Source organism: Sciurus carolinensis, chromosome 16, assembly GCF_902686445.1.
Source record: "Sciurus carolinensis chromosome 16, mSciCar1.2, whole genome shotgun sequence".
NCBI classification, from domain to species: Eukaryota; Metazoa; Chordata; class Mammalia; order Rodentia; family Sciuridae; genus Sciurus; species Sciurus carolinensis.
Window position 1 is genome coordinate 34,211,105 of NC_062228.1, and position 12,338 is coordinate 34,223,442.

Here is a 12,338-nt window from a genome sequence, read left to right on the forward strand (position 1 = left end):
CCCATAATTAATCAATGTTTGACATATTCATATATGTACATATATATAGAGAGAGTTTTATTATTCTCTGTCAGGTTTTTGCCATAAATGGGATCCTACTGTATACGTTATTTAGCCCCTTGCCACTATCTATGTTGACATATAAGGATCTAGGTCAGTCCTTGTAATTCATTGGTTGTGTTTCAATGTTTGAATACACATTTTATTTAGCTGTGCCCCTATTCTTGGGATGGAGTTTGTCTTCTGTCCTTTGCTAATAAATACCATGGTGCAATGAGCATTCTGGGGTCTGCATCCACGTGCACAGGTGCAGTGCAACTCTGGAGCAAATAGAGTCATGAGGTTCTAAGGACTGGCATTTCTGAGGAGTCAGGAGCAGACCTGACAGTAAGTGGTTCCAAATTCATACAGTTTCTGTCCATGCAAGTTAGTAAGAAGAGCAGTAGGTGATATGTTTTACAGATGGGTCCAGAACAAGTAAGACAATTTGCCCAAATTCATAGAGGCTGTAAGGCATGAAGATAAATCAGCAGAACACATAGTCAGAGGGGGTCAGGGGAGCCCGACAGGAACCGACTTGCTAGCTAGAGAGGCAGGAATGGGGAAATGCAATACCTCCTCCCCAGAAGAGTGCTGGCCTCCGCAGCACCTGTGTTGACTAAACAGACCCAGAGCCCGACAAAAAGAACTCCAACAAGTCCTCGCTAATTGCTATCGTCTAAATGAAATGATTCATACTCCTTTGCCTGTGCATAATTAGCTAATAAATTACAAATGAGTAATCATCTCTCAGGAGGCAGCAGGAAGGAGAGAAGCCATCATACACAGACCCTAATTTTCCTTCGGGACTATCACTAAATCATGACTCCCTTTGGAATCGTGAGTGATTCCCCCCCCCTCTTTAATATTATGAGACCATTCCTGGCTTTAACAAATCAGGACTTGTGAAATTACCAACCTAAGTACTTGTTCCCCCAACTAGCTCCTTTACCTGGGAAGAACTCCATCCGTATGACACCCATCCAGTTTGCAGTGTGACTTTCAACTGCCCTCCTATATGGGAAAAGCAAGAAAATACAATGGTATTAGTGCATCCTGGTCTCTCAAAAGCAGCCCTTCTCTGGGCCTGGGAAGTCTGAGAGGTACAGGACACTCCTGGCTCAAGAACAAATTATGGCTTTATTTTCTACATTTGGGAATTACTTATCTTGAACCCTAAGAAGAAAGGGCAAGGCTGGGGCAACTGAATATATAATAAGTGCCCCCAAGGGATGCCAGGTTTGGAGTCACTTGGTTAAGAGGATGAGCATTTATTTTTGTTAGGTTACAATAACATGTCAGTTCACATGTATGATCTCACATCTGAGCTCTCTGAGTTGTCATTCTCCAGCCCACAAGGAACCTTGAGATGTCTTCTCCAGACTCTTAGCAGTATTGTCTCTCCATCTCAGAAATTCTAGGGCATGGATTATGCCTATCATCCCAACCCCTGCCCATTGGTACAAACTAAGAATATTCTGAAGGTTCATTGCAGAAGAAGAGAAAGCCATCTCACCCTTCTCTCCCCAGGGAACTGGGGTGCACTTTACTGGGGTTGTATGAAGGACGCTTCCATTGCAAGTGATAGAAACCCAAACCAAGTGTTTTAAGTCTTTTGCAAGACAAAAAAGCTCTGTAGATTGGTTGAATGATAATGTGAATGTACTTCACATTATTAGACTGTTCATTTAAAGGTAGTAAAGAAGGGGTGAAGATGTGGTAGGATTGGAACTCTTGTGTACTGTGGAAGAGAATGTAAAATGGTATAGCTGCTATGGAGAATGGTATCAAGATGCCTCAAAACATTAAAATTAAACTTCCATATAATCCTAAAATCCCACTCTTGGGTAGATAGCCAAAAGAATTAAAATCAGGATCTCAAGGAGATATTTGTATACCCAAGTCAATTGCAGGATAATTCACAACAGCAAGAAGTGAAAGCAACCTAAATGTCTGTCCATACATGGACAAAGAAAGTGTGCTACATATATATGAAATAGAATATTATTAAGTCTTTAAAAGGAAGAAAATCCTGTCACATGCTACAACATGGATGGACCTCAAGGATGTTATGCTAATCAAATAAGTCAGGCACAAAAAAGCAATTGCTGCATGCTTTCATTTATATGAATGATCTAAAGTGGTTAAACTCACAGATGCAGAAAGTGAGATGGAGGATGCCAGGAGCTAGAGGGAGGGGAGAGCGTGGGGCTGTTGTTCACTGAGTGTAGAGTTTGAGTCATGCAGGATGAGAGTCCTCTGTGGATCTATTTCCCAATAATGTGCACATAGTTGATGATATTGTACTGCACACCTGGAAATTATTGGACAGATGAATTTTATATTATTTTTTGCTGCAATAGAAAAAATTGTGCTGGGCAAATATTCCCATGTCAATAAACACTGCAACATCAAAAATATGGTGAAAATAGTAAATTTTCTGTTAGGTATATTTTACCATAATTAAAATATTTTGTAAATGGTTTAAGCCAAAAGGAAAAATGTAAAGGTTCACGTAGTTTAAAAGAATGATTCTTCATGATAGTTTTGGAGAACTTATATAAAATTCCAACTGCCGAGAAATTATTTGATGGTTAAAAGAAACCAGAAATCTAAAGCCACATTCCTGGTCAGGAAATCCCAAGAGGAATCAGGAAGATACTCAGAAACCAGAAGTTATCCTTCCCCAGGGGACCCTGTGAAACACTTGCCTCCTCCTTCTATCTTTGGACCCACCCACATTCCCTTGACTCTTTGTGCCTCAGTTTCTCCATCTGAGCCTTGTGGAGGCTGGAGCGGTTAGTCAATCTTCAGTGACTCTTTTCATCATTAAAATTGTATGATCCTATCTCTAAGTTTTTCATTTTTCATTTCCCTTTTTCTTTTTTGCTTCTTTTGTTTTGGTAAAGTCTTGAAAAAAAAAATAAAATCCCCGCGCACCTTCCATATGGTGTCCTTCCTGGAGCCCAGCCAACTCCCCAGCTCCCCAGGGCTGGTGTAATGCATATGCATGGGCCAGCAAGGCTGTCCAGCCACCCGCAGTGTGATCACAGCCTGTCGCCAAATGTGCCCCTGTCAGCCAGTCCAGCACCCCCTCCCTTGCTCTCCGTCCCCAAATCTCCATTGTACTGTCAGGCCTCTGAATGAGCAGCACTCAAAATAATTCCACAGGCCCACATGAGCACAAATCATGGTGGGCATGAGAGGCAGGAGGAGGGAGGCAGGAGCAGCCCCTTGGCCCACTGCACATTCACAGAAAGCCTTCACTCAGACTCAACCTTTCCACCAAATGAAAATGCACAAGAGCCAGAGCCATGCACACAAGGACTAAAAGAAAACCCTCATCTTCCAAATTTAAAATGGGTCCTCTTGCCAGACCCCAATGCCTGGCAAGTACTATGAATTTTTTAAAAATAAATCCTGTAATTACCTGATGAATAGCAAATTACATTGTAGGACATTGCCACCTGTGGCAGAACACTGAAAACAGAATTAAGTCAGAAGATTATGGATAGTTAGCATTCAAACCATAATTGGCATAACATCTATTTTATCAAGAGTTGCGAATTGCCATTCTTTGGTCGTAAGCGTTCTGACATTTTGCATCCATCAGATTATTCAGGGCACAGTAAATTATTGTGTTGTATTTGTTTTTATTAATTTGTTAAAACAAAATATTTAAATATATAACAATCCTTGTTGCTGTGTTTTAGCTTTTTTTTTTTTTTTTTTCATCTTTTAACATAGAGGGCAGACCAAGATCTGAAGGTTATTTAGGTCTCTCTTTATTCCTGAGTCTTGAAGTCTCTCAGACAACTGTGGGAGATGCTCTTGGGGATCTAGGGATGAGTCACACATGATCCCTGACCTTGAGTTGCTCACGAGGTAGGAAGGAGACAAAATGTGGACATAAGTCTGGAGGCAAAAGGAGAGTTGGGCAGATTGGAGAGTTACTAAAGGAGGCACTTTGATCCCTGAAGGAGCAGCTCAAGGTAGCCTTCAGGACCTGGAAGGAACCCTGGGGCCCATCTGTGCTAACTGCCTTTTCTGGAACAAACTGAGGCATACAAGGAAGAAGAATCTTTCCAAGAAGCACACTGACATCGAATTAATAAGACACAAGAAGGCAGGAAGGGAAGGGCAGGAAAGCAACATGGAAAAGAGGAACAAAGGTTCCAGATAGAAGAAGATCCTAAGTAAAAGCAGGATAGCTAGCAAGTTGGAATGTCAATGTTGACCCCTTTAATGGAGAGTAGCCTTGTTGCCTGCCTCTGCCCCACATTGAATCTGCTCATTCACCAGCATTGACGCAACTCCAGGATTGGGCCCAGGATCTGGTTTTGACCAATCTGGTTTGGGGCAGGGCCTGGGGGAGATAATGTGGCCCTGGTGAATTCAGTGAGATTTAACCTTTGGAATGTTATCGGAGCAACCAAAATAAAGGTATAAATCAGGGGTTCCTGGTGACACACATTGGGGGTCAGTTCACTCAAGAAGAGTGAACCAAGAGGAAAGGAAAACTGAGAGTCAGAGGTGACCAAGTTCTGAAGTCAGCATTTAAATCCCCAAATTCTTCTATGTATAACCCACAATTGAACTTCTCAGTCATTTGAGTCAACCAATTTGCTTTTTGGCAAAGTCAGTTTGGCCTGAGTTCCCATCATTTGTCTTCCCAGAAGACTTAACTGCTCCACTCTAGTTAAAAGATGGCTCAGTTCCCTAGAAGGAGGAGACTGCCCCAACCTCCCCACTGGTACAATGGCATGGGAGAGCTTATAAGGTAAGTTAACTGATTCCTAGGAAATCGCAAGGGAAAGATGAACAGAACACAGAAACCTCCATGACCCAGGTTGATTTGCCCTTCCATGGCGAAGGAAAATAGGCATTTTGTGCCTTTTTCCTAACACTAGCCTTGAGTTCACTTAGGGGAAAGAAGGCCCAGGTGATCTGAATATGCAGCCAACTTAGGAAATGCTGGGTTATGTTAGGATGCCCTTCAAGGAGAACCATCTTCAGATCCCTTACACAATCTTTCCCAAGTTCCTCTTCCCTCCTCTCAATTCTTAGTGTTTATGGTGGATAAAACCGCAGTGACTAAAAACTTCTACTTAAGTGTAATCAAATGCAGGTACAAAAACATGATAAGACTGTTAAGGCTAACCTTCCAGATAAACTTCTAAGCAGTCTATAGTACCATGGATTCAATGTCATGAGAGCTAAACTGCAAAAGACTGAGTCAGTCTGAAACAGTTAGCAGGCAAGGAAGAACAGTTTATCAAATTACACAATCCAAAAGCCCCCAGGAAATTGGCAAGACATTCAGGACTTGCCCTAACTTCATGCCTAGTCTGGCTGAATGAAGGTTGTCAGTGTTCTGGTGCTGAAAGGTGATGCCATCTCCAGTGACCCTTCCCAAAGTGACCTGCTTGTGGTAGTGAGGTAACAGTGCTTATCTGGTGCAGGAATAGACTGTGGGAGCCTGAGTATGCAAGAAAATTAATGAGAAAGCCAGGAAACTGGGGAGTCTAAAATCAATGAAAGTGCCCAAGGAGGGGTACTGCAAATAGGGAAAAGGATGAGTTGGAAGAGACTTTGAATGGTATACCTTGGATTTGTACTGTCCTCCAAAGGTTTATTATGTGTTGAAGCATTGGTCTCCAGTTGGTGATGCTATTGGGAGGTGGCTGAAATGTTAAGAGGTGGGACCTTGTTGGAGAAAGTGTCACTGGGCATATGTCCTTGAAAAGTATATCTTCTCTCTTATCTCCAGCCCCACCCCCTCATTTCTTGACTGCCATTAGAACAACTGTGCTCCACAATGTTCCCCTGTCCCACCCCCTGTGCTGCTCTGCCTTGCCAAAGACCCAAAGCAAGAGGGTCAAGTGATCATGAATGGAAACCTCTAAAACCACAAGCCAAAATAAATCTTTCCTCCTTTGTTTTTCTCAGGTGTTTTGTCACAGCAATGGAAATCTGACTAACACAGAAAATTGGTATCAGGATTTGGCTCACTGATGTGACTATATCTGATCATGTGGTTCAGAAGCAATTTGTTTGCAAAAGTTTGGAGCAGCAGACTGGAGAGCATTAGAATGTTGTAAGAAGAGCTTAATGGTTGATTCTGGTAGGAGTTTAGAATACCAGAATGCCAAGAGGGATGTGTACAGTAAAGACTGTGCTCATGAGGTTTCAGATGGAAACTGGGACTCTACTGGAAATTGGAGTAGAGTCCATTTATGTTACATTATAGCAAAAATTTTGTCTACATTTTGTTCATGTCCAAGAACTTTATAAGAGGACTAATTAATCTGGTGGAGGAAATTTCAAGGCAGTACAACATTTAGTATGTGGAATGGGTATTGCTGACTTCTTTTAGCCAGATTTACATTGAACATTGGAAGTAAGATCAGAGTGGAAAGATTTGGAAAACTTACAGTTTGACCTGAAGATAAATGTGTTTGGGACAAGGAAGATGTGGTTGCTGAAGAGATTAATGGCATTTTAAAAAGGCCAAGTACTTTGCACTGAGACAGTAGGGAAGATATGTTGAGGAAACCTTAGGAATTGGCTGGACCCCACCTATCACAGGTTCAAAGATAAAAAAGATAAACTCCTTTGAAGGACTTTGCTTTGAGAAAAGAGTACTGCACCTTGCTTTCACAGAGGTGCCTAGAAATTTGCTTCCCCAGGATTCCTTTCACTATTTTCAGCCATCCAGGCACTCAGAGACTGCAGTTGTAGTCCAACTGCTTGAGCTGGTGGAAGACCTTGGCATTATCCAAATGAGGTTATTTTGCAGGAATGCATAATGCAAGAGTTCTGGAATCATGGAGATTTCCACCTTGAATTCAAAGGAAGGTCTGGCAAGCCAAGCAGTGTGTGACAGGGTCAGAGTCCCTGCTATCAGTCCCTAGAGAGCAATGTATGAAGCTGTGAGAGTGAAGTTGAAGTGGAGACCCTAGGAAGTTACAGATGCCAGAAATGTGGAACATCTACCAAGGAAAGTCACAGGGCAGTGAGCAGAATCAGTCAAAGAACAGCCATGTGGGCTACAGCCAGTAATGCCTTAGGTATGAGGCTGCTCCAGCCCTGTGCAACTCACATCATGTCACTACCTGCTTTCAATGCTAGATGTGGAGCTACAGGTTTTTGTTGTTTGCCCTTCTGGGTTTTGGTCTTTCCTTCATTCAATCCTTTCTTGGTATTCCTCTATTCCTCCCTTTTGGAATGGAAATGTTTTTTGTGCCATTTTATGTTGGAAGAGTATAACATGTTTTTTCAAAAAAAATTTATAGGAGCTTACAGCTCAGCTTGCCTTGAGTCTCAGAGGAGACTTTAGACCTGTATTTTGAAGAATATTACAACCGTTAGGACCTTGGTGACTCTTAGAGTTGGACTGAATGCATTTTGAACACCAAGATAGGCATAAGCCTTTGAGGTCTGGGGACAGAATATTATAGTTTGGATCTGATGTCCCCTGAAAGTTCACTTGTTGAAGATGTGGTCCCCTGCCTATAGTACTATTGGAAGGTGGCAGAAACTTTTAGGTGGTGAGGCCTGTCTGGAGGAAGTAGGTCACTAGGAGCATGTCCTTGAAAGTTTTATCTTATCCCCAAATTTTCTTTCTCTTTCTTTCATGGCCACTACGAGTTGAACAGTTCTGCTCCACCACATACAGTCTACCATGAAGCTCTGCCTTTTTAAAGGGCTAAAGAAACAGAGCAAAGTAACCATGGACTAAAACCATGAGACAGAATAGATTTCCTCCTTAAAGATTTTCTCTCAGGTATTTTGTCACATGGATGAACAAATGACTAACACAGAGACCATTTGTTTTAGGAAGAAAGAATCATGCAGGGGAAAGAAAGATTCCCTAAAAGTCCTCTCAACCTCAGCAGGATGGGGAGAAGATTTCCTCTCTTTAATCTGTCTTAGAGACCAACATTTACTGACTGACATGGTGGCCCCTCTTGGCCAGAAAAGGAGGAGGAGGTAGTGCTCAGACTGAGAGAAAGGCCCAGAGGTCTCACGACTTTTGTCTCCAGGGCTGTCAGGTTCAAGGGCTCCAGCTGTGCCTCAAAACCCAATTGTTGAATGTAGATCTCTCAACCTACAGCTTGCCACCTAACTTCTCACAGTCTCAGGTACAACATGCCCTGTCCCATCCCGGTTTTGTTGCCAGGGAACACACTCCATCCTTACTAAGCTTAAGAAAAGTGAGTGTCCAAGCAAGACATCCTGCATCCCTGACAGTTGTACTGGGAGAAGCTCAAACCTTGGATTCCAATCCTGGGGGTCAGCTAGTTAGGCATTCTGCAACTTGCCATACCCATTTCTTCCCTGCCTAGAGCAGTCTCCCAGGAGCAGATTTTCACTGCGTAGGGCAGCCCTCTGCCACCCTGGGCAGTGCTTACCCAGGGCAGTCCTCTACCACCTGGGGCACTCCACCACTGAATCAATCCTCCATGGGCTGGAGTAATATCTTAAAGCAGGCAAATTATTGATTGTAGGTCTTTCTGGATTAAAGGTGCAGCAACAATCCCTAAGGCCAGCTTGATGGGAAGTTCTCATGAAGTATGTGTTGAACCAAAGAATGCCTACCACTGAGCACCAGAAAGAAGTCCCACCTTTCTTTCTTGGCACCAAGGTGCCTTCCCGAAGCATTCTGTGACAGGCGTCTGGATTTTGGAGCTAGTTGGTACTGATCATAGGCTTTGGTATCAAAATCAGGTTTACCAGACCTCCAAAACCTGCCATAGCTACTTGGAAGCTATAAAACTTGACTCAGTGCCCTCATGTGTCAAATAGGGATCCTTGAGAGAATAGTGGCAGACACCTTGAACATTTTATTACCAATCTGCATGTTGCAAATACTCAATGGATATGCACCTTATAATAACCCTCTAAAATAGATCTTAATAATGGTGCCCATTCTACAGATGAAAACACAGAGACACAGAGCAATGAAATAATTCTTCCAAGGTGTGAAGGGGCAAAGCCACTTTTAGTCAAGTCCTATTTGGAAGCCAAATTCTGATACCATGGCTTCTGTTACAGTTTGGATGTGAGGTATCCCCCAAAAGTGGCATAGCCACTTGAAACCAAACCCAATTGCTCAAGTACTGCCCTCCTTGGTGACTCTTATTGTCTATTCTGCTGTTCCTGGCATGCGGAAGAAGTTCAGGGAAGCTTGCTAGTTTGAAGATGAGTACAAAGTACTGGGAGGTTGTTTTATTCAACTTTTTTTGCTGAACAAGAATAATTTTAGGAGAAAAAGTTTATCTGGGGTCTCATGATTTCAGAGGTCTCAGTCCATAGACAATTGGGTCCATTCCTTGGGGCTCAAGGAGAAGCAGAACATCATGGCGGAAGAGTATGGCAGAGGGAAGTGGTTTACCTGATGATCAGGAAGCAGAGAGAGAGAGACCCCACTCGCTAGACACAAAATATATACCCCAAAGGCACGTCTCCAATGCCCACCTCCTCCAGCTGCACCCTTCCCACCTTCAGTTACCAGTCAGCTAATCCCATCAGGGGATTAATTCACTGATTAAGGATTTCACAACCCAATTATTTCTCCTCTAAACTTTCTTGTCTTGTCTCACACATGAGCTCTGGGAGGACACCTTACATCCAAACCATAACAGAAGCCAAGGTATCAGAAGGCTGGTGGTGAGAAGTTATAACACCTGAAGGCAGAAGCTAACCAGGAGGATGGAGAAATGAAACACAGTCCAGGACAGGGCACTGTCTGAAAATGCAAACCGAGGCTCAAGGTTCTACATGGTGCGGCAACACCCCATTCCTGCGTGCAGCACCCCTAACATGGTGTTCTGCAAACCACCTCAGCCCTACCTGCCACCTCTAGTGCTGGAACCTTCCTAGAAAGAAGCAGGGGGGCTTTTCCAGAAGTTGACACATTTGTCCATGTTGCTATTTGACAAATAAACCCAGCATGCTGAGTGATGTCCCTGGGCCACCTTAGGGATGGCAAATCAAATCCACTGATTCCACACACTCACTCCTGCTTTCTCCAGACCCTCCGTCTTCCTCTGTAAAACTCTGGTGAGAAATTGAGACTTAATCCCTGGCAGACCAACATTAGCCCCACAGACTAGCCACACCGCTCCTCTCTCCTCCTTCCTCCGGGGTCCCAGCCGTGGAATGAGGAAGGACGAGGCTCAGCCAGACAGGCAGCGCCGTGCAGACAAGAGCCTACAGGGCTTGCTCATATTTAAAACTTCCTTTCATATATTTTTAATAAAACAACTGATACAAATTCAAAACCAACTTCATAAATCAAACATTATTCAATGTTGGCGGCTTCAAGGTTTCCCTGGCGCTTGGCTGGGAGCGTGCCGTTCTCCCAGACGGGGGCTTTGCACTCAAGCGCTTGAGGTTTTGTGAAAGGTTTATTGGATTTCATAGTCCCTTAAGGGGAAACCCTTTAAATGTCTTTGCAATTATAAGTCTAATAACACTTTCAGCCCTTGGACACAGCCTTGACTTGACAGAGATAAGGAACTCCAAGTTGCTCAGTCAATACCAAGCTATTAATCTCTGTCACCTCGCTGTCACCGCGGCTCAGGAAAACAATGTCGTTTCTTGACCTAGGTGAAGGCATGGAGTGATTTTATTCAGAATGTCAGCATTCATCAACCCGGATTTTGTCACCCCCTCACTCCCTTGAAGAGCTTCCAGTTCTTCATCCTGCTTGTGTTGACACCCTTCCAATCAAAAGAGTTTCTTTCAGTCTATTATTATTATTTAGCACTTATTCAAGTGTAAAAAGCCTTTAAGAATAAAGTTTTTCTTGCTGTAAAGAGACCTGGCAGATGAATCACTTTATGCTGCTCTTTAGCGACCCAAGCCAAGGACGGCTGGAAATTACCAAATGCCGTGTTTGTTTACATATTCAAATGAAGGTTAATTTTTATCCTGTCTGAGCGCAAATTTGATTAGGGTGGGGCTCTTCCCCCTCCCTCAGTGGTATATTTATATCAGCATCTTCCTCCTTGACCTTGAAAGAAACCCAAGAAATTATTTAAAAGAAAAGCCAACAAAAATCCTAATGAGAAACTAACAAGGAAAAATCAAATGGTTCCTGGCAGGGCAGCCAGCCATAACTCCTCCTGTAGTCAGGATAATAGGAAAAGCCTGGTTTGTCCAGCAGGAACTTGGTCTCTAAGGCCCAGGGGTGGGTGAAGCAATACCGGTGGGCCCCTGCCCTAAAGCCCATGGTGCCATGTAGGTAAGGGACCTGCCAATCAGGCTTCCAAAGACAAAGACCCAGGAACCAGGCTAGAAGGACCTACTCACAAGACATTGGCTCCCTGGAATGCCCCAGGTGCTTTGCGGACAGGGGTAGAGAATCAGGCAGGGTTCCAGCCCCTAAACCTCCAATTGCACCTGTTTCATACAGTGCACTTCTGACTTAAGAGTTTATATGAATTGTGTTGGAGCCCTTGGAAACTTTTAGAGTGGTACAAAAAACAACCATGGAAACACGTTTTTACCAAAGAACTAGCTCTAAGCCCCTTTCCTTGGTGTTAGTCACTGGTTTCTAAGGATCCTGAAATAATAGCAGCAACAAAAAGCCTCTAACTCCTCTGAGAAAATACTATGAAAAAATAAAATAAAATAAACAAACATACAAATACCCTTTTTTACTCTGGTTACCAGGAAGCTCAGGTCTAAATTACTTGTGAAAGTTGGTATATTTGTATTCACTTTTGGTCTGCATTTCCTTCTGCTGATTGTATTTTGACAACGTGTTTTCATGTCCTTTCCTATAGGTCACTTTAAATCCCTTTTCAATAGAGACAGGGTTAAAGTGAATGGAGACGCATGAACCTGTGAACCGAGCTCCGACCTAGAACCTGCAAGGTGAAGGTTTGGCCCCAGCTTTGCTCTGACTTTCTTGAGACCTAGGTAAATATTAGCCAGGCCTCAGCTTTCTCATCTGTGATATGAAGGGATTGGGGAAAGTTAACACTGATCACTCACCTCTTCTTCCAGGAGTCCTCAATGTTCATGGCCCACGATGAGCAGAACTGAGATTAAGAGCAGTTCCTTGCAAACCAGGATGATCAGTCGCCCTGCACATTCACCTTTCAGTTTACCACTTACCAATTATGTTCACCTTGGCCAAGTTACTTAAATTATTTGTGCCCTCAGTTTCCTCAGTCTTTAAATTGGGATTATAAACAGTTATCTTCTGGTGTTAATCTAAGTCTTAAACATATTCATATTTGAAAAACAAACGGAATAGTACTTGGTAGGTACAATGTACTCTATGT